This window comes from Schistocerca serialis, chromosome 3 (genome assembly GCF_023864345.2).
Source record: "Schistocerca serialis cubense isolate TAMUIC-IGC-003099 chromosome 3, iqSchSeri2.2, whole genome shotgun sequence".
Taxonomy (NCBI): domain Eukaryota; kingdom Metazoa; phylum Arthropoda; class Insecta; order Orthoptera; family Acrididae; genus Schistocerca; species Schistocerca serialis.
The window spans coordinates 395,681,907-395,705,322 of NC_064640.1; the positions used below are offsets into that span (position 1 = coordinate 395,681,907).

At 42.8% G+C, this 23,416-nt stretch overlaps 1 long non-coding RNA gene across 1 annotated transcript in view; it reads right to left on the reverse strand.

Moving 5' to 3' along the window:
- Positions 1 to 349: 349 nt before the first annotated feature.
- Positions 350 to 23,416, reverse strand: part of LOC126471618 (uncharacterized) — a 44,551-nt gene continuing 21,484 nt past the window's right edge. Inside the window, exons 2-3 of the long non-coding RNA XR_007586351.1 lie at positions 6,470 to 6,742; positions 350 to 475 (exon numbers count right to left, since the gene is read on the reverse strand). This is a non-coding gene — a long non-coding RNA (uncharacterized LOC126471618). The remainder of the gene's footprint in view (positions 476 to 6,469; positions 6,743 to 23,416) is intronic.

Consider the following 23,416-nt stretch of genomic DNA (forward strand, 5'->3'; position numbering starts at 1 on the left):
CCGTTTAACGACGTGAAAAATAACGAAACTTGCTTGATAACGCAGTATGTTAAGTAGGCTCTATTCAGTACTTATGACTGGAACTTCAATGACTTTTACATACAAAAGAGTAATGTAATTCATAGGAAAACCAGTGAAAAATAAAACACTTTGGCATTTCAACCCTTTATTAACATCACCATTTCCTTAAAGTAGTTAAGCAGTTAGTGTGGAGACTACGCTCCCAAAGATATATTTCTGAATGAATACCTAAGAGAGAACTTTCTCTAAGTTTCTTCAGAATAAGTCAATATTTCTTGCTGACAGAAGCAGCTGCAGAGACAGGATTTCAGAAAGAAGTTCCAAACTTCCTAAACATTTATCGACATTGAAATCCTTATAGCCATTACAGCGTTGGCTGCACTTCTCAGATCATCTCCATTCCAGAAGATCGGTTCATTACCCCATTACAGGTATCCGGCATGATGTGTTTGACCTGCAAGCACAATACAGGTGATTTAGACAACTTACACTACAATTTCACACAACGAATTTATACCCCTTTAAGGTTTGCGTCTTCGTCTTCTCTGCTACTGCTTTCATGCATTAACTATCCTGAAGTGGTAGTGCAGAAGACGCACCTCGCATTTCCAGTGCTTGACTAGCAGTAAACACTCCACACGCCATCATCATTAATCTAGCTATCGCTTGCATCATTCGATTTTTCGTTAATTCCTTTGCACGCCCATTGTATAACAGTACTGCACTCTGTTCCTGATATTGTCCTCCCGGATAGCTAAATGGTCAGCGTGACGGACTTCCGTCCTAAGGGGTCCGAGTTCGATTTCCGGTTGGGTTGGGGTATTCTCCGCTACGGGATTGGGTGTTGTGTTATCTTCATCATCATTTCATTCCCATCCGGCGCGCAGGTCGTCCAATGTGGCGTCGAATGTAATAAGGCCTGCTCCAAGGCGGCCGGACCTGCCCCATAAGGGGCCTCCCGGCCAATGACGCCAAACGCTCATTTTTTTTCGTGAAATTTCAGACACTTTTCTGTGCCAGTCAATGAGAAAATTCCCCACTAAAACTTGCGGATCTGCTCACGATTTCTACAGAAATTGCAGCACGCCTATCCTCTGCAACTACCAACTCGGTACGAACAAACTGGTGCCTCATTCGGGAGGACGACGGTTCAATCCCGCTTCCAGCCATCATGATTTAGGTTTCCCGTGATTTCTCTAAATTTCTCCAGGCAAATTCCGGGATGGTTCCTTTGAAACGGCACGGCCGATTTCCTTCCCCGTCTTTCCCTAATCCGATGAGACCAATGACCTCGCTGTCTGGTCTCCTTCCCCAAAAACAACCCAACCCAACAAACTGGTACTGTCACAACCGTCAAGTATGAAAATGGAAAGTGCGTCTTATTTCTTACCCACGTCAATTCTACTAGCTTTATCATATGGTATCGATACCAGTAACTCTTGCCAGAGAAGTCTAGTATCTTGAGTGCTGCAGACTTTTCCGCAAGGGCATTTTGAGATGTCCAGCACCTCTGCCCCTCCACCTTAAATAAAGTGCTCTCTGAAGTACACCTCCTCCACTCGCCATTTTAAAATCGGATTCGGGTCCCAGACACTGCAATAGTAAGACTTGCTGTTCCTTCAGAACAGCCGTGCGGGGTAGCCGTGCGGTCTTACGCGTCTTATCACGGTCCGTGCGGCTTCCCCCGTCGGTGTTTCGAGTTCTCCCTCGAGTGTGGGTGTGTGTGTGTGTGTCGTCCTTAGCGTAAATTAGTTTAAGTTAGATTAAGTAGTGTGTAAGCTTAGGGACCGATGACCTCAGCAGTTTGGTCCCATAAGACCCTACCACAAATTTCCAATTTTTCTTCAGAAGACAGCTTAAGGTACCTTTCTTTCGGTCAGATCGGTCAGATGTTGATTAAGTATGAGGCAATAACTTCACTCGGGTCTTAGAACATTCTGGAATGGTTTTCTTTCATTTTATTGAATTTGTTTTACTTAATTTCATGAGAAATGTGTGGTCAGGCAACTTGGCTTTCTTCATGTCAGAACTGAGCATTTGCCGTCAGCAATGGCCTCTCTTGTGATTAACTATATTCCGTGATTTGCTTGGTGATGGTGTACTACATCACATTTACCAAAGTTGTGTTGCGATCTGAATAATTTCCCACGTTCCAATCAGTTTTAGGTTTTTTCATGTGATGAGCCACGTGTGGAATAGTAACAGTCAGCTTGCTTTATTCGTACGAGTTTATTTCCTTCAGAAATCACTTGCGTACTAGTAACATTACTAAGCGAATCAGTTCACGCAGCTCTGGAGTTTATTTTCAGAGTCTGAGGCATGACATTCTGTGCAGAGTCATATCCATGTGTAACTGACTTCGAGATTACAAGTGCAAGATATTCCATTATGCAGGACATTTAATGTGATGCAAAATAAACCCGATTTTGAGTGGATTTTCTTGGAATTTATCAACTTCAGTGGGAAAGCTCTGATTCTGTCCTTGAGACCTCTCCCACTCATTAACGTTGTCACAGTGATGGTGGAATGTAAAGTTTCATTCATGTATTGAATTATGTGTGGGTTTTATAAATTAATTGATGCACGATTACCTTCCGTTTCACTTAACTGCCAATCCTTATCTTGTTCCCACTTTAAAGTTCATACGCAAGTTCCTCTCCGTGATTAGTCATTCCAAAAAAATGGCTCTGAGCAGTATGGGACTTAACATCTGAGTCATCAGTCCCCTAGACTTAGAGCTACTTTAATCTAACTAACCTAAGGACATCACACACATCCATGCCCGAGGCAGGATTCGAACCTGCGACCGTAGCGGTCACGCGGTTCCAGACTGAAGCGCCTAGAACCGCACGGCCACACCGGCCGGCCTAGTCATTCCACATGCAGTCATTATGTTTAAGGGGTTGTAATGTCATTTATGTTTCAGAATTACCTTGTGTATTTGAATTAATAAAAAAAGTTGCTCAGATGGAATGTGTAGTCCAACTGGATCGTAGTGAACGTTACCATTGTGCCATTTTTGTTTGAAGTTTTATCTTAATTCAATCTCATTTCGTCGACCTTGCACACACAGGAGACATTTTATCGTTATCGATATATTCAAATTATGTTCACCATATGTTGCACATGCAGTATCTGTACACCAATTAATGGACATTAATATGGGGTGTGTCCACCCTTAGCCTTTATGATGGCTTGAACTGTTCTGGGGACACATTCAATGAGGTTTCTGAATATTTGTGGAGGAATTGCAGCTCATTATTTCTCAACAGCCGAAACCAGAGAAGACAGTTGACGTTGCACACTGGGGTCTCGAGTGAAGTCGACGTTCTGACTCATATCAAAAATGTTGTATTGAGTTCAGGTCGGGTCTATGGACAGCCTAGCGACTGCTCTTGCATTACAGGAGGAAGATAAAGAGCGAAATAACGCCCGAGACATGGCGTTCGGAAGCGGAATTTCAAACACTTTACAAAGGAATGAAGAAAGAGGAATCAGAATTTTATACCCACTTGAGAAGACGAAAGCGCTGTTTAATTTATGCAGTAATTTTGGACAATAAAAACTAAAAGCAATACCGTTCTATGAGCTATCATTACATCTTGCTAAAGACTGATTGTTTTAGGTGAGTTTGCCTGCACATCCTACTCATGTTTCTGTATGTCAGGTATTTTTATCCCCTTTCAAGGTTTCTAGCTTTTTTTAAATACTGTCTTTGACTGTTAAATGTTTAATGTCTTCCTGGACTGAAGAACATTGTATCGAGACCATATAAATCTTGACTCCTGATATTCATAAGAACTTTTTTCATATTCAATGTAGAGAGCTACTAAATTATTTACCAGACTTGCATATACACTGTATGATCAAATGTTCCCCGACACATGACTGAAAATGACTTACAAGTTCGTGGCGCCCTCCATCGGTATCGCTGGAATTCAATATGGTGATGGCCTACCCTTAGCCTTGATAGCTTCCACTCTCGCAGGCATGCGTTCAGTGTGGTGCTGGAAGGTTTCTTCAGGAATAGCAGCCCATTCGTCACGGAGTGCTACACTGAGGAAAGGTATCGAGGTCGGTCGGTGAGGCCTGGCACGAAGTTGGCGTTCCAGAACATTCCAAAGGTGTTCTATAGGATTCAGGTCAGGACACTGTGCAGGTCAGTCCTTTACACGGATGTTAATGTCGTGTAGCCACTCCGCAACAGGACGTGTATTATGAACAGGTGGTCGATTGTGTGGAAGGATGTAATCGCCATCCCCGAATTGCTCTTCAACAATGGGAAGCAAGATGGTGTTTGAAACACCAATGTAAGTCTCTGTTGTGATAATACCACGTAAAACAACAAGGTGTGAAAGCCCCTCCATGAAAAACACGACCACACCATGAGACCACCGCCTCCGAATTCTACTTTTGGCACTACACACGCTGGCAGATGTTCACCGGTCATCCGGCATATCCACACCCTCCCATCGGATCGCCACATTGTGTACCGTGATTCGTCACTCCACTCAACGTTTTTCCACTGTTCAATCGTCCAATGTTTACGCTCCTTACACCAAGCGAGGCGTCGTTTGGTATTTACCGGCGTGATGTGTGGCTTATGAGCAGCCGCTCGACCATGAAATCCAAGTTTTCTCACCTCACGCCCAACTGTGGATCCTGATGCAGTTTGGAATTCCTATGTGATGGTCTGGATAGATGTCTGCTATTACACATTACGACCCTCTTCAACTGTCGGCGGTTTTTGTCAGTCGACAAACGAGGTCGGTCTGTACAGTTTTGTGTTGTACGTGTCCCTTCACGTTTACACTTCAGTATCACATCGGAAACAGTGGACCTAGGGATGTTTAGGAGGGTGGAAATCTCGCGTACAGACGTATGACGCTAGTGACACCCAATCACCTCACCACTTACGAAGTCCCTTAGTTCCGCGGAGCGCCCCATTCTGCGCTCTCACAATATCTAATGACTCCTCAGGTCGCTGATATGCAGTACTGGCAGTAGGTGACAGCACAATGCACCTAATATGAAAAACTTATGTTTTTGGGGGTGTTCGGATATTTTTGATCACATGATGATGATGAAGATGATGAGGTCCCATACTCCGAGGAGAGAAGGGAAGATGCGGAGACCCGCACCGCCGACTAGGCAAGGTCCTAGCGGAGGTGGTTTTTGATCACAGTGTAGCTATGAAATTCCCCCAGTCCACTGCACTATTATTTTCTGCTCACAGAATTAACTTTGGGGCTGAATTTAGAAAATAACGTATGCGCAAAGCAGCAATTACAATACATGTTTAATAAAATATTTAAGAGAAAAAACCGCAACTCAAACATGCATTAAAAAGATTTATTATTAATAATCGGAAACTAATTTATAAAGGGTGAATCACCTAAAACTGCACCGCAGATATTGAGATGGAAAGCGCTACTGATTGGATTGAATGGATTGGTTGTTAGGCGCTTGTATTTTTAGCCAGTCAACAGATTGTACTTTTCTGCAAGCATACCGTTTTTTTTTTTAATGGAACAATGCGTACTGACATTAACAAACTAAAAGTAGGGCAGATTAGAATATCAGTGGTGTGTGTTGCAGGATTCTCGTGCGAGTCCTTTACGACATATCGTATTTCAAAAAGTGTTCTCACCGATACTTGTCTGTGCCACTCGACCTGCATAGTTGCTCATAGGCCCATGTCTTACATAAGGAACACTAAACGCTGACAAGTATCGCAGCCTCCGAACAGACGATCTTCCACGGATGCTAGAAGACGTTCGTCTGCAGACTAGGAGGAACCTGTGGTACCAGCACGATGGCCGTCCAGCCTATAGTGAACGAAGTACTACAACATGTCTTCACGAATTGTTTCCAAAACGTTGGATTGAACGCAGAGGACCTGTACCTTGTCCAGCCAGTTCTCCGGATTTGACGCCTGTAGACGTTACTCTGTGCGGAAATCTGAAAGACGCTGTCTACAAGGACATACCAATTGCACCCCATGATATGCAACGACGCATTACTGCAGCCTGTTAGGACATCTCCGCTCAAATGCTAGCACGTGTGCAGCAGTAGTTCCTTACCAGACTGGAAGCTCCATTTAAAAAAGTTTATGTTTGCATAAAAATATACACTTTCTAACTATTATTACAATCTGTTGATTGGCCAACAATACAAACCCCTGACTGCCAATTCTTTCTGTGAAAGCCGTATATGAATAGCGCTTTCCATTTCCGCAATGTTTGAGGTGCAAGTTTCAGGTAATTCACCCTATGTAACTGAAATTGAGATAATATGGAGTTCCGTACAATGGCTTCATCCTCTTTCAAATAAGCCTTGTAATCACCTAATACTCTCAATCTTTGGCAGACAGCTGCGCGAGTGTTGATCATCTCTTAAGAGTAGCAGCCATTGCAGCAACAGACAGACCACAACGGGGCACTCTTACCTTTGCTCCATTGCCCTTTTTAACAATTCAGTAGACGTAGATGGAATAGAGTTCATCATCCTCTTTCTTCACGTGGTACTTGGAGACTGTAAGACCACGCCAGATGGAAGGTTGTGATGTAACTGTGACGAATTCGGTGAATATGGGTCTCCACCAACACACAGAGTTTCATCGCTAGCCTCACCTGTCAGTTTTGTAGTTCTGTATCATTGCTGTACTCTTTTTAATCAGTTTCCGAAACTGGTGACACCCTGCGCACTTTGAATTTGCAATCTGAAAGAACAACAAATGGCTTTAATTTTATTCACAGATCTGTACACATGCACATTTAAAGACAAGAGGAGATGAAACTTCCTGTCAGATTAAAACTGTGTGTCGGACCGAGACTCGAACTTGGGACATTTGCCTTTCGCGGGCAAGTGCTCTACCAACTGAGCTACCCAAGCACGGTAGAGCACTTGCCCGCGAAAGGCAAAGATCCCGAGTTCGAGTCTCGGTCCGGCACACAGTTTTAATCTGCCAGGAAGTTTCATATCAGCGCACACTGCGCTGCAGAGTGAAAATCTCATTCTGGAAACAAGAGGAGATGTTGTATAACTACAGAATGTTTCTGATTACAGATTAATAAAGATTTACTGTTTTTAGACCAGTGGTTCCTGTAAAAACGTGAAAGAACAAGACGACTGATAATTTTAAATATTAGCTACAGTATTATTTGTATACGTACAATATAAGAAAGGCTAAAATACTTTTCAAAATTACAATGTGTCACGTGACAATAAAACAAATCCAAAACAATACAGGTCAGAAAACTGTTGCATTTTCAACATAGACACTGTATCTCTAAATATGTATTGCAAGTCGTGACGTTTATAACACCATTTCTTGAAATTTGCTAGTCCCCTGCAACCTGTGATTGATAGCAAACTACTTACTACTTCCAGTTTCCACCTCGGTCACTACCTGCTGCGCAACTGTGAAAGAAGTTTCGGAGACTATAACTGACGGTATGATGTCTGTTGTAACATTTTCTTTACCTCAGGACTAGACGCGAATTTCAAAAGATGCCTCAATTTTATAACACACAGAATTTTCGAATGTGCTGATTCGATTGGGAGTTTCACTGCTGTGGACATTGGATACACCGCAGAAAGAGTGGCAGAGGGATCAATGCAAGCCCGAAATTAGGCCAAAATACTGTAAGCAGATAACCTGAAAATTGCCAAAGAGAAGAATCTATCAATCACACCACGTGTATTTATTTGGGCCGAGGCTTTCACGTTAAAAATTTATCTGCTGCGTCTGTATCCCAAATCCCAAAAGACACTGTAAAACAAATTTTCATTGCTCTGCAGGACAAGAAGTGTTTCTGTATATGCTTCCGGACAAATGATAAAAAACTTTAGATTATTACTCTGTAGAATGCATGTTATGCAAGAAAACTTAGAATTATAATGAGAAAATGTATTTTTCATCATTTACATAAAGGACGATGCAGTAAATAAATGAGATCAAATCAAAAGTATACAGATTTTTCCAAGGCAGAATCTACGTGGGCCTGCATGGTTCATATCAACAAGTTTTTGTAAGAATTGGCATTTTAAATGCAATTTAAAATTTTGTATTTTTTCTTGTCAGAGCATCCAGTTTCTTCTTATTTTATTACATAACGCCACTATCCTCCTTACAGTTCAATAGCTATTGTTCCTCATACCATACACCTTGTCTTAACACTTCAGTCAGCAATTAGTCGCTCATAGTTTGATATACGTGGTGAACGTTAATAAAACCGACAGACTGCAGGGACTAACTACTGACTGGAAATGGAGGAAAAAAGGTCATATAGACATTTGTCCGAAAATGTATCGTTGCTACGGTAGATGGTGCTGACGAATAAATGTTCCTCTGACCACGTGCCGGGTGTTCCTTGTGTGTTGCAGGCTGTGTGATTGACGCAGCGTACTGCAAGCACCGGAATCGTTCGGTATTGGTATCGGAAATAAACCACGATGATGATTGTGCACTGCTAAGCAGATGGAAATGGTCGAGAGGCCGAACGGCTATACCAAGACAAGTACATCCACAAACACCTACCACATCACAACATTTCAAGCGCTTTTTGGGCGTTTGTAAGATCACGGGTCCTTTCAGATAGACGACATTGCAGGGAGGAAGCGGACTGTGCGTGCACCAGATTTAGAGGACCGGGTTCTGCCTGGCGATAGTTTCCATCTGCTTGACCGTACACAAACTCCATCTCGGCTTGTTCCCGACATGAATACAGGACCATTCTGCTGCTTACAGAACGCTGCGTCAATCACACAACCTGCAACACACGGCACGTGGTTTGTTGCTGTCCCAAGCTATTTATCGTTAGCGTGTCATCAGACAGCAATGAATCTCTTCGCCGTACGTTACATTTTCTCATATTTACCATTAGAGAGAACTGTCAGCATCTGTTGTTGCCACCTTCCTATAGGTAGCAGCATCGTCCGAGAACAGCCCTAAGCTGTTGCGTCATTCTCATCCTCCTCATCCTCCAGTCCAAAGACAGTTTCGATGCAGCTCTCTTCGCTAGTTTATCCTGTGCAAGCCTCATCATCTCTGCATAAAAACTGCAATCTCTGTCTATTCGAGCATACATCTGACTTCATACCTCACACTTCCCTTCATTAGCAATTTGTTGTCCCTCAGAATGTGTCCCATCAATCAATCCATCCCTTTTTTAGTTAAGCTGTACCATAAATTTCCTTCCTCCTCAATTCGATTTGATTCAGTGCCTCTACATTAGTTGTCAGATTCACGCACCTAATCCTCAGTATTCTTCTGCAGCACAGCATTTCAAACATTTGGAGTCTCTTGTGGCCTCTACTGCTCATCGTTCACGATTCTCTTCGTACAAGGCTACACTCCAAACAACTATCTTCAGAAAAGACTGACTAACACCTAAATTTATATTCAATGTTAAACATTTCTTTTCAGAAACTCTTTTGGTTGTCACTGCCTGTCCGCATTCTATCTCTTCTTTACTTCTTCCATCGTAGGCTATTTTGGTGTCTAAATACAAAAATTGTCCTTTTATTTGTGTCTCATTTCCTTTGCACTCCCTCCAGGGCTGCTCCCTCCCCACTCTCCCTCTCTCCTGCCCCTTGGTGTGCCACCTGCTGCCCCTTGCTGCCCTTCTAATTTCACTACAGTTACTTCGTTGTGATTTGGTTCTCAACATGTCTGTAACATAAGTGCAGTGTGTGTTCAGTGCCATCGTCCCGCGCAGCTCTCATTACTGTGAACGCCGTTTCTTATTGTGCTATTTGTGTCATCAGTATTTATGTGCTACATCTTCATCGAGTGTCATTTTAATTATATGTGGATTTTATGTAAGCATGCCTTGTGGAACTAACCCATTTTTTGAATCTTTAACTCCTATTGTTTCCCCTTCTCGTCTATAAACATCTTTTATCCCCGTATTTTATGTATGTACCATTTTCCCGTGTTGTTTTATGTAGTATCTTGGCTGAAGAGCGGCGAATTTTGCTGCTTCCTGCCCACATGGGGCAGGGGTATGAAATAACAATAAAGGAAAAATAAACAGATGCAGTAGGACAGAGGGTTGCTGTTCTAAAATTATTTTCATCTAGCTTTCTGTTCCTCCCAGCAGCAGCTATTCACGTGTAGATTGACAGGAGGCTACCCCTGTATTGCTTGTTTCCTGTCATTTTCTATATAGGACTGTTAGCTCGACTGGCTGGAGCAACTCTACAGTGCTAGACTATTAGCGAAAATATCCATCAGTTATTAACGAAACTGGATTGAGCTACTGTTTAGTACTCAACTGCAGCTCAAATTGTTTAAATAAACAATGCATACAAAATAAGGTCTTACGTCTGCTCTGTCTGGCAGCCCAGCACAACCTGAGTCCTTTTCCCGCCGATTTCCAGATGGGGGAGGGGAGCAATGTGTACAAAATAAAGACTTTTGTCCATCCTATCTGGCTGTCCAGCTCAGACTGAGTCTGTGTCTCGCCAGTTTCCAGATGGGGGAGGCGAGAGGAGGGGGGGTCAGGTTAGTATAGCCCAATTGACCTATTTTCCCGCCAAAATTTGAACTTCCCACGATGACATCACTGCAATGTTGCCATATCTATGGGCGCCAATTTGAATAAATTAGGCAACAATGCAGAGTAGGGCTGCACCCCTTTGTCCCACCACTGACAAGATGACGGAAATATATAAAAGATAAAGAAGAATGTAGAAAAGGAAGTTACACTGTATGTTTCGCAATGCCTGTTACAGGCTTCTAGGGGTTGTAAAAGAGATTTAATAGATATAGTTTAGGTAAGGAGCTCACTACGGAAATGCATCATTTGAATGTAGAAGTAGCTTGTAGATCAAACAATTTTTAAATCTCCCACGTCACAGTACGCACATAAACTGAGAAGAGGGCACCGTAATCTCTCCTTGTGATCATTATGACATCACACACCGTTTTCGCTGAGCACAAAAACTGATACGAAAAACTAGTACGTTGATAACTCGGAGAGTTGACTGGTGCTCCACGGACGCGCTGCACACATTGAGTGACAACGTCCTTCACCACGCGGGAGAGAACCCCACGACGGCTATTCATAACACTGCCCATACTGTGCGCTCCTGTAAAACACACACGTCAGAGCTTATTGTTTCCGCTGGGTGCATACCGTGAAGCTAGAGATTTCACGTCGGGTTTTCAAATTTGTTTTACAAGTAAGTGGTACATTTCCGAACATGGTTTCCTTATCAGAACTTTTATCTACTAAGTCATCTCTACAACTCCTAGAAGCCTGTAATAGAAACTGTGAAAAACGCTGTGTAGGTGCAATATTATACACTCCGTTCACAGGCTAGTCACTAACATGCACAAGAATAAGGAGCACACTGATTAGAGATGAAATTTGGAAATTTGTGGTAAGTTCTATGGGACCAAACTGCTGAGGTCATCGGTCCCTAGGACTTAATCTACTTAATCTAACTTAAACTTACGCTAATGACAACACACACACACACACACACACACACACACACACACACACGCCCAAGGGAGGGCTCGAACCTCCGACGAGGGAGCCACGCGAACCGTGGCAAGGCGCCTTAGACCGCACGGCTACCCCGCGAGGCGATTAGAGATGAAAAAGATTGTAGAAGCAGGAAGCAAAATTAAAATATGGAAACATTACTTCCGGAAACTTTATAGTTTCCGAGAAGAAAAGAATCCAGTTGACACTGGGGACAGAGAGCAAGAATGGGAGAGGGATATTCAATCTCTATCTCTGAGTTTCAAAAAGCTCTGCACAGACTCCAAAGAAACAAGTAACCTGCAGAATAAGAATTATACAAGCCTGTGATCTGAATTTACGTAAAAGGAAAGTTTCACTAGATTTTTACTTTATCAAAGGATGAAAAGAAGAATTGAAAGTACATTAGGAGAGGACCAGTTTGGTTTTAAGGTAAGTAGGAGCACTGGAGAAGCAATCTCACCACTGCCGTTGCTAATAACGGGAAAACTGGAGACACATAAGGAAAAGTATGTTATATTCTTAGATTTAGAGAAGGCGAGTAATAATGTGGAACTGAATAAAATAGTTTTATCCTTAGGCTATCCACTAGATACAAGCGCAATAAATTATTTTTATACCAAGCAGTATCGACAAGTCAGAATGAATGGAGCAAAACAGGAGGCTAAAATTACACATGAGCCACAGCTGCTCATTGTCACTACCGTTCTTTCATTTGTATTTTGATGGCCCAATAAGTGAAGTGGAGGGCTACATCGATAGGAAAGCTTTTTTCACGGACAGAGAATCTGCATGATAGCCATCGCTGATTACATAGTAGCCGTTAAAGAAAGGAAACAGGAATTGAGGTTGGCTCTTCATGAAGTGGAGCACGTGCTAGCTGATGGCTGCAATGCACACAACAACAACAACGAGGCAGAGGTAGTGTAGTGTGCCGTAGGTGGATAAACTGGATAGCTAAAAGAGAAACTTTAAGAGATTGATGGATTTAACTATCCTCTACTTAGGGTAGTCAAAGAAGATATAGTATCAAGGACTGCACGTAGCAAAGAGGTTCTGTAAAAAGAAATAGCTCTTAACAACCAAAAGTAAAAACCTAGGAATCACAAAGAGATCCCTGAAAAGCTCAGTTTTGTACGAATGCGAACTACATACAGAGGGGAAGATAGAAATGACGATTTTTAAATGTGGTATCACAGGAGACTGTTGATGATCAGAGGAACTGATCAAGTGAGGAGGATAGATGTCTTGCAATGAGACAACGATAAAAAATGTCTGATGGGGAGCATAATGAATCAAAGAGAGAATTATTGGCAACATAGAGTAGTTGCTGAAAACTGTAGATATAGGCATAGCAGAAAAGAGTACTACGGAGACAGACCTAAATGTGAGTACCTGAAGGTCGGGTGGTATAGGACAGGATTTCATCGACCAAGAGCTGTATCTAACCGCTAGCTACGCAATTTTGAATCAAAGCAGCAGTGAGTTTCTGAGTGGCAAAAGTTATGTTTCTTGTGGATTTCTCGGTGCACGAGCGTAACTGCAGAGTAACCAATTTTGATTCCATAGGAACAGTTGTGTGCATAGACTGTAGAATATTTCAAAAAAAGTAATTCAGCAATCATTCGCAAATCCAATCTCTATTTTTATTGCAGATCTAGATTTCAGCTATTGAATAGCTGTCTCCAGTGCGTCTAAATCGAGTTACATAGACTAGTTAAGCTTTTGGCCACCCATGTCAAAATACGACTAAGACGTCCACGACCAGATTCCAAGTTAGAACGATAACTGAATTCCTTTTTCGTAACTTCAGAGTTTTGTGTTTCGTTTGCAAATATTACATTTTATTGTAACCTTAAAAAATATTGATATTATTCTCTAAATTGTAAGCCGTGGAAAATTTTCTTTCTCTGGTAAATACGGAGGACTCCGGCTTTAAATGAGATTAAAATAACACGAACAGGGTCGTAGAAAATGTACCACTTCTTGAAATGACCATCAAGAAAGTGCGTGAGGAACATGCAGTTCTAACAACTACATTACGTAATAGACTTAAACCTTTATGGGAAACCGAAATGTACCCTTGTGTTTAGGAAACGACGTTTTTAACCAGTACATTCAGTGATCAATGGGAAATAATATTGTATGATTACATTAAAAATTTAGATATCCAGCGTATGCTTTTGAGTAAAGATGATATTTGAAATGTAGTGGACAAATATAGGGGGAGCGGTATTGGAAGAAGTGCGCAAAAACCAAAAAAAAGAACTAATTAGCACGACTAATACGGTGTAGAAAACAGGTTGCAGCTTTCAGTCGTCTCGGAATGGTTTTCAAGGGAGCCTTATACCAATCTTCCTGCAAAATAGTGGCAAGTTCAGACAACGATGAATGAAATGAATAGCGATCACGCACGCTGTTTATTTAATAATATTGAGATTTGGGGGACAGTAGTGGTCAGGGAGATACGATAATTCATTCTCGTGCTCAGGAAACGGGTGCTGGACGGTGCGAGCTGTGTGTACAGGGCCGGTCGTGGTGGCCGAGCGGTTCTAGGGGCTTCAGTCTGGAACCGCGCGACCGCTACGGTCGCAGGTTCGAATCCTGCCTCGGGCATGGATGTGTGTGATGTTCTTGGGTTAGTTAGGTTTAACTTGTTCTAAGTTCTAGGGGACTCATGATCTCAGAAGTTAAGTCCTATAGTGCTCAGAGCCATTTTTTTGTGTGAACAGGGCCTCAGAACACAGCATCACAATTGGGAAACAAACGCTGTACCATCCAATGGACCTGATCAGCCGATATGGTCACATGATCATTGACAGTAATGCGACCTAGCAGAGTAACCATGAGGCCCATGGAATACCATGAGATGGTTGTCCAAATTACCACACCATTTTTCACCCCTGGGGTGTAAATTCGACTAGAAGATGGCGACAGTGTGAAACAAGCATCATCCCACCAAATGACTTTCTTCCATTGCTCCATAGTGCAGGTTTTATGGCTTAGGCATGACGTTTTCCTTTTATGGACATTTGCATCACTGGTCACTGGTTTTGTAATTCTAGCTCACCCTGCAGTTCCTTCCGTATGAAGATCCCTTCGCGTTGTTTTGGTACTGACAGGTTTCGAGAGTGCGACCTTCTGTTCTGTAGTGATTTTTACTGCAATTGTCCTCTCATTTTTCGTCTCAATCTTCTTCAACGACCGCCTGTCACGATCATTCAACATACATTTTCGTCCGTGTCGTGACTTAGCAGACGATGTTTTTCCGCTTTCCGAGTAAATGGTATAAATATTCGATATGGTGCCTGTAGAAACAGCAAACACTTTGGCTCCCTTCATTATGGAAGCATCCAAAACACGGGCACCAACTATCTGCCCATGTTCTAATTCACGTCGCTCCAACATAATGCACTCACAACTACACAGAATCCTGGTCTGACCTAACTAACACTTGCAACGAATTGAGGACATTGCGGAGGTGAGTATGGTGCTCAAATACAACAGAGCAACCAGCAGGCTTGACTAGCATCTGCACTTATGTTCAAGCATGCATTTCTTGCTGTGTTTCCATGTTTTTGTACAACCCCTGCTTGCAAAGCAACTGCCGCTGTATGCAAGGCAACTGAAAATGTGGCATCGGTCCTATAAGACACAAATGAAGGCGGTTAAAGAGTTTTACTATGATTTATGAAAGGATGTTAAGACATAAGGCTGAGGAAACGTGACCCATGAGCAGCAAGTTCCAGTAAGGAACAGCTTGGCAGATTCCTTTATAATCTAGAGGATCTGATGGACTGTTTGAAATTTATAATCAGCGGTCGTTGCTGTGTAAGAGCACAAGAGCACGTGAACACCCTAACTTTGAACACCTTGCCGATTTATTGGTTATTTTTCTTTGATGCAACAATCTGAAAGATACGGCACTTGAATCTACCACGCTACTGCTCCTCTAGACTCCGTAAAACTTGGCGTCAGAATCGCTAGCACACCTTCAGTGGTGCACGTTTTAACGGACTTCTGCGCATGCGCAACTCGCTTGGCGTAATTGCCTTGCGTAAGGCTCCTATAAGTGCGAGCTGGTGCATCCACTTTTTTGTTTCCCAGAGCTCTGAAGTGTAAACGTTCTGCGGTGCTATAGGATTTGCGTCACGGCACTTTACCACGAAATCATGGGCAGTTGTACTGCCATAAACTGTTCTAACCATTCTAGAAGTGGATTTACAATGGTTCGTTTCCCAGAAGATTCGGAGAGAAGAAAAAAATAGACTTAACTGTCGTCGCGATAACTTTGAACCCGGACGGAGCGCACAGTTATGTATCGTAAGTAAATAATATTTGTTATGACCTGAAGCAATATTTAATAGTAAAAGTCGTATGTGATATTTGAACGTAGGTTTTCCTACTGAAATTAGGAAAATAATAAATTCACTCAAAAGTAAAAGCTCACATGGAATTGATGGCATTACCAACAGAGTACTAAAAGTTTGGCCGGCCGGCGTGGCCAAACGGTTCTAGGCGCTTCAGTCTGGAACCGCGCGACCGCTACGGTCGCAGGTTCGGGGGTTGGGTGATGGGATGAAAGGGACCAGACTGCGATGGTCATCGGTCCCTTTTTCCAAAAAATTAAAACCGCCCAAAGAGAATAAAAAAAACGAACAGCAGGAAAGACGTCAGACGACACAGGACGAGAAAGACTCCGACAGAGATCAGACAAAACAAATTAAAACACACAGAGTGTGGCGGTGGTTGGCCGACCATAGAGAAAAAAAGAGGAAAAGCCAACCACCAACAACACATTAAAAACTCAGTTTAAAATCAGAGGCTAAAAGCCAGAATCAACACTAAAAAACATAAACACTCAGATTAAACTATAAAAAACCCCTGCCCGAATAAAACACAAAACTAAGTCCACCATGGCAGAGTCATCTAGTAAAAGGGCAGGGAGCGTATCAGGCAGCGCAAATGTCTGCCTGAGCACAGTTAAAAGCGGACAAGTTAATAAAAGGGGTCGCAAGTTCGAATCCTGCCTCGGGCATGGATGTGTGTGATGTCCTTAGGTAAGTTAGGTTTAGGTAGTTCTAAGTCTAGGGAACTGATGACCTTAGATGTTAAGTTCCATAGTGCTCAGAGCCATTTGAACCATTTGAATTAAAAGTTTGTTCCTAAGAGATAAGTAGGATTCTCAGCCACATATGTAGTAGATAACTCAAACAGGACATTTTTCCAGACAGACTGGAATATGCTATTGTTAAATCATTGCATGAAAAGGGGGATATGTCTGATGCTAACAACTACCGCCCAATCTCACTTCTGACAACTTTACTCAAAATTCTTGAAAAATTAATGTGTTCGAGAGTATTTGTAAAAATGAAGTGCTAACAAAATGTCAATTTGGTTCTCAAAAAGGCTTCTCAACAGAAAATGCTATATATGCTTTCACTGATCAAATATTAAATTCTCGGAAAATCCGAACATCACCCTTTGGGAATTTTTGTGCCCTCTCAAAGGTTTTTAACTATGTGAATCATGAGATTCTTCTAGATAAGCTTAAGTATTGTGGTATTAGTGAGACAGTGCACAAGTAGTTTACTTCATATTTAACTGGAAGAATGCAGAAGTTTGAAGTTAACAGTAAAGATAGTCGACCCTTTGTCAACTTTAACCATTTTCCATATTTACACATAACTTGTGGTTTACCTTAGAGAAGGAATTTTGTAGTGTGTAAGTTTTAAGTGTGTTCTTGTGTGTCCCGGGAATTTAACGAAGCAAGCCTTCATTCAATTAGAAGTGCCGTGTTTGGTGAGTTTCGTGTTTATACTTGGTTATGGCGCAAATATGTACTTTAGATGCATCCGCGATAACTCGTATTTATAGGAGCCTGGTACATGATTTAACAAACGCCATTATCGAATATTTAATTTGAATTCCCAGAAGAAAATAAAACATAGTACGCGATTCTATCACAGAAATATACATGTTTCTTGCACCTTTATTCTCCATTCAGACATCAAAGAAAAGCGGCAATAAGCAAGTAGAATGCGCGATTTCTGTGTACTGTCGATGTAAACATGACTGGAATGAAAGCTCAAAATAGCACGACTTAAGGCTCTATGCAGGGACACCTCTAAAATACACAAACCAAAAAAAGTTTTGCATCATCTCGTTTCCGAGAGTTCCGGAACCTGTACAGAAAATTGGAAACATCATTTCCGCCCTTCGCCCTTTTTGTTGCTCATGAAAACCACACATTGCATGTTATACCACCATAGAGCGAGATCTTGAGAGGTAGTGGTGGTCCAGATTGCTGTACACACCGGTACCTCTAATACCCAGCAGCACGTCCTCTTGCACTGATGCATTCCTGTATTCGTCGTGGCATACTATCCACAAGTTCATCAAGGCACTGTTGGTCCAGATTGTCCCACTCCTCAACGTCGATTCGGCGTTGATTCCTCAGAGTGGTTGGTGGATCATGTTGTCCATAAACAGCCCTTTTCAATCTATCACAGGCATGTGCGATAGGGTTCATGTCTGGTGAACATGCTGGACACTCTAGTCAAGCGATGTCGTTATCCTGAAGGAAATCATTCACAAGATGAGCACGATGGATCGGTCGGAGGATGGCATTCACGTATCTAACAGCGGTTACGGCGCCTTCCATACCATCAGCGACGTCGGCCCCACATAATGCTACCCTAAAACGGCATGGAACGTCCACCTAGCTGCACTCGCTGGACAGTGTGTCTAAGGCGTTCAGTCCGACCGGACTGCCTCCAAACACGTCACCGACGATTGTCTGGTTGAAGTCATATGCGATACTCATCGGTGAGGAGAACCTGATATCAATCCTGAGTGATCCATTCGGCATGTTGTTCGACCCATCTGTACTGCACTGAATGGTGCCATGGTAGCAAAGATGGACCTCGCCATGGACATCTGGATTGAAGTTGCGCATCATGCACCCTATTGTGCACAGTTTGAGTCGTAACACGACGACCTGTGGCTGCACGAAAAGCATTATTCAACATGGTGGCGTTGCCGTCAGGTTTCCTCCGAGCCATAATCCATAGGTAGCGGTGATTCACTGCAGTAGTAGCCCTTGGGCGGACTGAGCGAGGCGTGTCATCGACAGTTCCTGTCTCTCTGTATCTCCTCCATGTCGGAACAACATCGCTTTGGTTCACTCCGAGACGCCTGGACACTACCCTTGTTGAGAGCCCTTCCTGGCACAAAGTAACAATGCGGACGCGATCGAACCGCGGTATTGACCGTCTAGGCATGGTTGTACTACAGGCAACCCTAGCCGTGCACCTCCTTCCTGGTGGGATGACTCGAACTGATCGGCTGTCGGACCCCTCCGTCTAACAGGCCCTGCTCATGCATGTTTGTTTACATCTTTGGGCGGGTTTAGTGACATTTCTGAACAGTCAAAGGGACTGTGTCTGTGACACAATATCCACAGTAAACGTCTTTCTTCAGGAGTTCTGGGAACCGTGGTGATGCCAAACTTTTTCTGATGTGTGTATTTCAGAAAACTTGAACAAAACAACACAGTTCGAATAAGCTACGTGCTGAGTTTAGCATTCGTTGGGAAGCAAAATGGCGGATGCGCCAGCCTGTGTTTTTAGGAGCTCTAGCCTTACAGGCCAAATACATACGGATTTGATAAACAACGTGCACGATTCACGATGTTCACAGCTAGCCCTTACTACTCAACTAGAAGTTTATGTCAATGCCACCAGGTAGTAGCACACTGCAGCACACTTTTATCCCCTTTCGCTCGGCATAAATCCTGCTAGATGACAGCACACTCCTCAGATATGCTAATTTTCTCACTACAAACTGTAGTAAAATTACATGAGGCGTCAGTATATGTTAAATTTGTACTGACAGTAAACCTATTTTGTGGATTTTTGAATGAGTTAGTATGTTAAGTTATGAATTTTATCACACAGTGATCCATTTGAGGCGCTGAGAATCGTAAGTGCCTAAACCACATCACCGTTGATTGTGAGATTGTATCATCATGCTTCTGGACACTGTTGATCTCATGGTGAGTCAGGTTCATCTGTACTATAGGCCAACACGGTGTATATGAAAATTCACGAAAAGCTGTATCACTGATTTCTCTGATATTCTCTCTTAAATGATGGATCGATGGTGGTGTGCTTTACGCCCCTATGGACCTCAGCGCTCATTTGTATTCTAGTCAAGTGACCATGTTGGTAAACATCAACACTTGAGTTTAATCATTTCCATAAACGGCATTTTATATTTGGAGTAGGTTGTTTACTGTGCGGGTATCGGCTTTCGTGTGCAGTGTAACCATGAGACATGTTGAAGCTATTTTAAATACTAACAGGAAAGTAAAGGTGTAAGAATGGGTCGTGAGCCGTGCTTGGGTAGCTCAGTCGGTAGAGTACTTGCCCGCCAAAGGCAAAGGTCCCGAGTTAGAGTATCGGTCCAACACACAGCTTTAACCAGCGAGAGAGTTTCATATCAGTGCACACTCCACTGCAAAGTGAAAATCTCATTCTAGGAACAGAAAATTACCACGAAAAGTTAGGCACAAAGAATTACGGTCCCCGCGAACAGATCCTTTGATTGAGAGAGTGACAAAATCAGATAAGCGTGACTGCAAGCGAACGTTGAACAAGGAAGTGTACAGTTAGCACAAATTGTTGTGTGGGTGCAGCGTAAGAATATCTTATTTTCAGCCCGGAATTAAATTCGTGAACTAATACGTCTATAAGGGATCTTGTACATTTCTACGAAAAAATGAAAAAGAACGAAGACCCCCATTTACACAAAAATGCGAAGTGGAGAGTTGCCAAAGCTAACACATTACTTCATTATTGCCTTAAACTGTACTTAATTATGTAGAAAACAACAAAATTCCACAAAAACAATTCTTTCTTTTGTAAGGTAAGTTATACATCGCATTATTATTATTACTTTATTATTATTACTGTCGTTATTATTATTGGCAGTGGCTGTTGATAAGCGTAACTGTTATGCAGCAGATGCTATTACTTTAACACTCTCAAATTTATCTGAATCCAAAAATTTGTGAACACCCTAAAGATATATTCACGAGTCACCACTGTTTATAAACATTTAAGACCCAATTAAAAACATTTTACAAAAAAAATGACTTTCACATGTTACAATCTTTTGTCCGGTAAACCCTCAAAAAATTTAAACGATCAAAATGCAAAAGGCGGAAATAATATTGAAACATCAACGTAGGTACAGTTGTCGACGAAACGAGAGAAACCCCTCGCCTTTTCGTTATGCTGATCCGCACAGCTTTATAGTCTGCTACACAGCATAACAGGCAAGGCGAAGAAGTGCTACCAACATACTATGCAAGTTCGCTCAGCTTATGTGCTGAGATAGCTAGCACTGGAGAAGCTCGCGCTTCGAAGACGCCACAGCATCATCATCCACCACTTCGTGGGAAACGAAATACCTCAAGTACAAGCAAATTTGTTGTATTCGCATATATGTGACTATGACTTAGATCTAAAGTGTGGTTATGGATAGTATGTATGCTCAGATTGCGAATCTAACATCATGAATAAAGACAAGGGCAAATGAATTAGGCGTCATTCCTCTTCCGTAACATCAAATATATTTCAGTTATTCTTTCTTAAATGGACTGCGCAGAAAATCATTCACCAGAAGTGAATAACTTTTTAGTAACACCAGATGATATTAACAGCTTGCCGGCGCGGCTTAGCCGTGCGCTTAACGGCGTCACATCGCGGACCGCGCGGCTCCTTGCGCCGTCAGTTCGAATCCTTCCCCGGGCATGGATGTGTGTTAGATTAGGTAGGTTGAAGTAGTTCTAAGTATAGGGGACTGATGATCTAAGTAGTTTGGTCGCATAGTTCTTAGAGCCATTTTTTGACCTTTCGCGTAAATTTTCTTGACATAAACGGCCGTATCTTTAGATTGCGCAGCGAGATCCTAACCACGTACTTAATATGTCCAGGTTTGTCAGACAAAATCAGAATAAGGCACAACTTCATTATTTCAACTTCCTCTAATTGGAGACATTCTGTTTGAAGCCCAGCCTTAAAGTATGATATCGATTTGTTATAGAGGCACTGCTAATGATTGGGTTCGCCGCAGCGTACCTGAGCGAGGTCACATTGCGGTGACACACAGTCTAGTATAAGAAACAATGCGCACATCTGAATTTTGATTTACGATGGTTTGTATGGACTACACTACTGACCATTAAAATTGCTACACCATGAAGAAATACAGATGATAAACGGGTATTCATTGGACAAATGTATTATACTAGAACTGACATGTGATTACATTTTCACGCAATTTGCGTGCATAGATCCGCAGGAATCAGTACCCAGAACAACCACCTCTGGCCGTAATAACGGCGTTGATACGCCTGGGCATTGAGTCAAACAGAGCTTGGATTGCGTGTACAGGTACGGCTGCCCATGCAGCTTCAACACGATACCACAGTTCATCAAGAGTAGTGACTGGCGTATTGTGACGAGCCAGTTGCTCGGCCACCATTGACCAGACGTTTCCAGTTGGTGAGAAATATGGAGAATGGGCTGGCCAGAGCAGTAGTCTATTTTCTGTATCCAGAAAGGCCCGTACAGGACCTGCAACATGCAGTCGTGCATTATCCTGCTGAAATGTAGGGTTTCGCAGGGATCGAATGAAGGGTAGAGCCACGGGTCGTAACACATCTGAAATGTAACGTCCACTGTTCAAAGTGCCGTCAATGCCAATAATAGGTGACCGAGACCTGTAACCAGTGGCATCCCGTACCATCACGCCGGGTGATAGCCAGTATGGCGATGACGAATACACGCTTCCAATGTGCGTTCACCGCGATGTCGCCAAACACGGATGGGACCATCATGATGCTGTAAACAGAACCTGGATTCAACCGAAAAAATGACGTTTTGCCATTCGTGCACCCAGGTTCGTTGTTGAGTACACCGTCGCAGGCGCTCCTGTCTGTGATGCAACGTCAAGGGTAACCGCAGCCATGGATAGTCCATGCTGCTGCAAACATCGTCGAACTGTTCGTGCAGATAGTTGTTGTCTTGCAAACGTCCCCATCTGTTGACTCAAGGATCGAGACGTGGCTGCACGATCCGTTACAGCCATGCGGATAAGATGCCTGTCATCTCGACTGCTGATGATGCGAGGCCATTGGGATCCAGCACGGCGTTCCGTATTACCCTCCTGAACCCACCGATTCCATATTCTGCTAACAGTCATTGGATCTCGACCAACGTTAGCAGAAATGTCGCGATAGGATAAACTGCAATCGCGATAGGGTACAATCTGACCTTTATCAAAGTCGGAAACGTAATGGTACACATTTCCCCTCCTTACACGAGGCATCACAACAACGTTTCACCAGGCAACGCTGGTCAACTGCTGTTTCTGTATGAGAAATCCGTTGGAAACTTTCCTCATGTCAGCGCGTTGTAGGTGTTGCCATCGGCGCCCAACCTTGTGTGAATGCTCTGAAAAGCTAATCATTTGCATATCACAGCATCTTCTTCCTGTCGGTTAAGTTTCGCGTCTGTAGCACATCATCTTCGTGGTGTAGCAATTTTAATGGCCAGTAGTGTAGTTCAAGAAAAATTCAGAAGCAACCCAGTAAACAGGCAACGGTCTTTACGCCCCGCACCATTTTCTAACTGAGCCTCAGCTTTATTAGTGACCGTAAAAGCTTGTTTAAATAATGTCGCAGAAGCCTGAACTCATAAATTACCCAAAAATAACCGGAGTCGTGCGAGCAGGACTCGTACTCTGGAAGCTGCATGCAAAATGATGTATATAGATAATAACAATAATTACATGTGGCTCAGTGGCCTGATAAAAGTCTTTCAATTGGA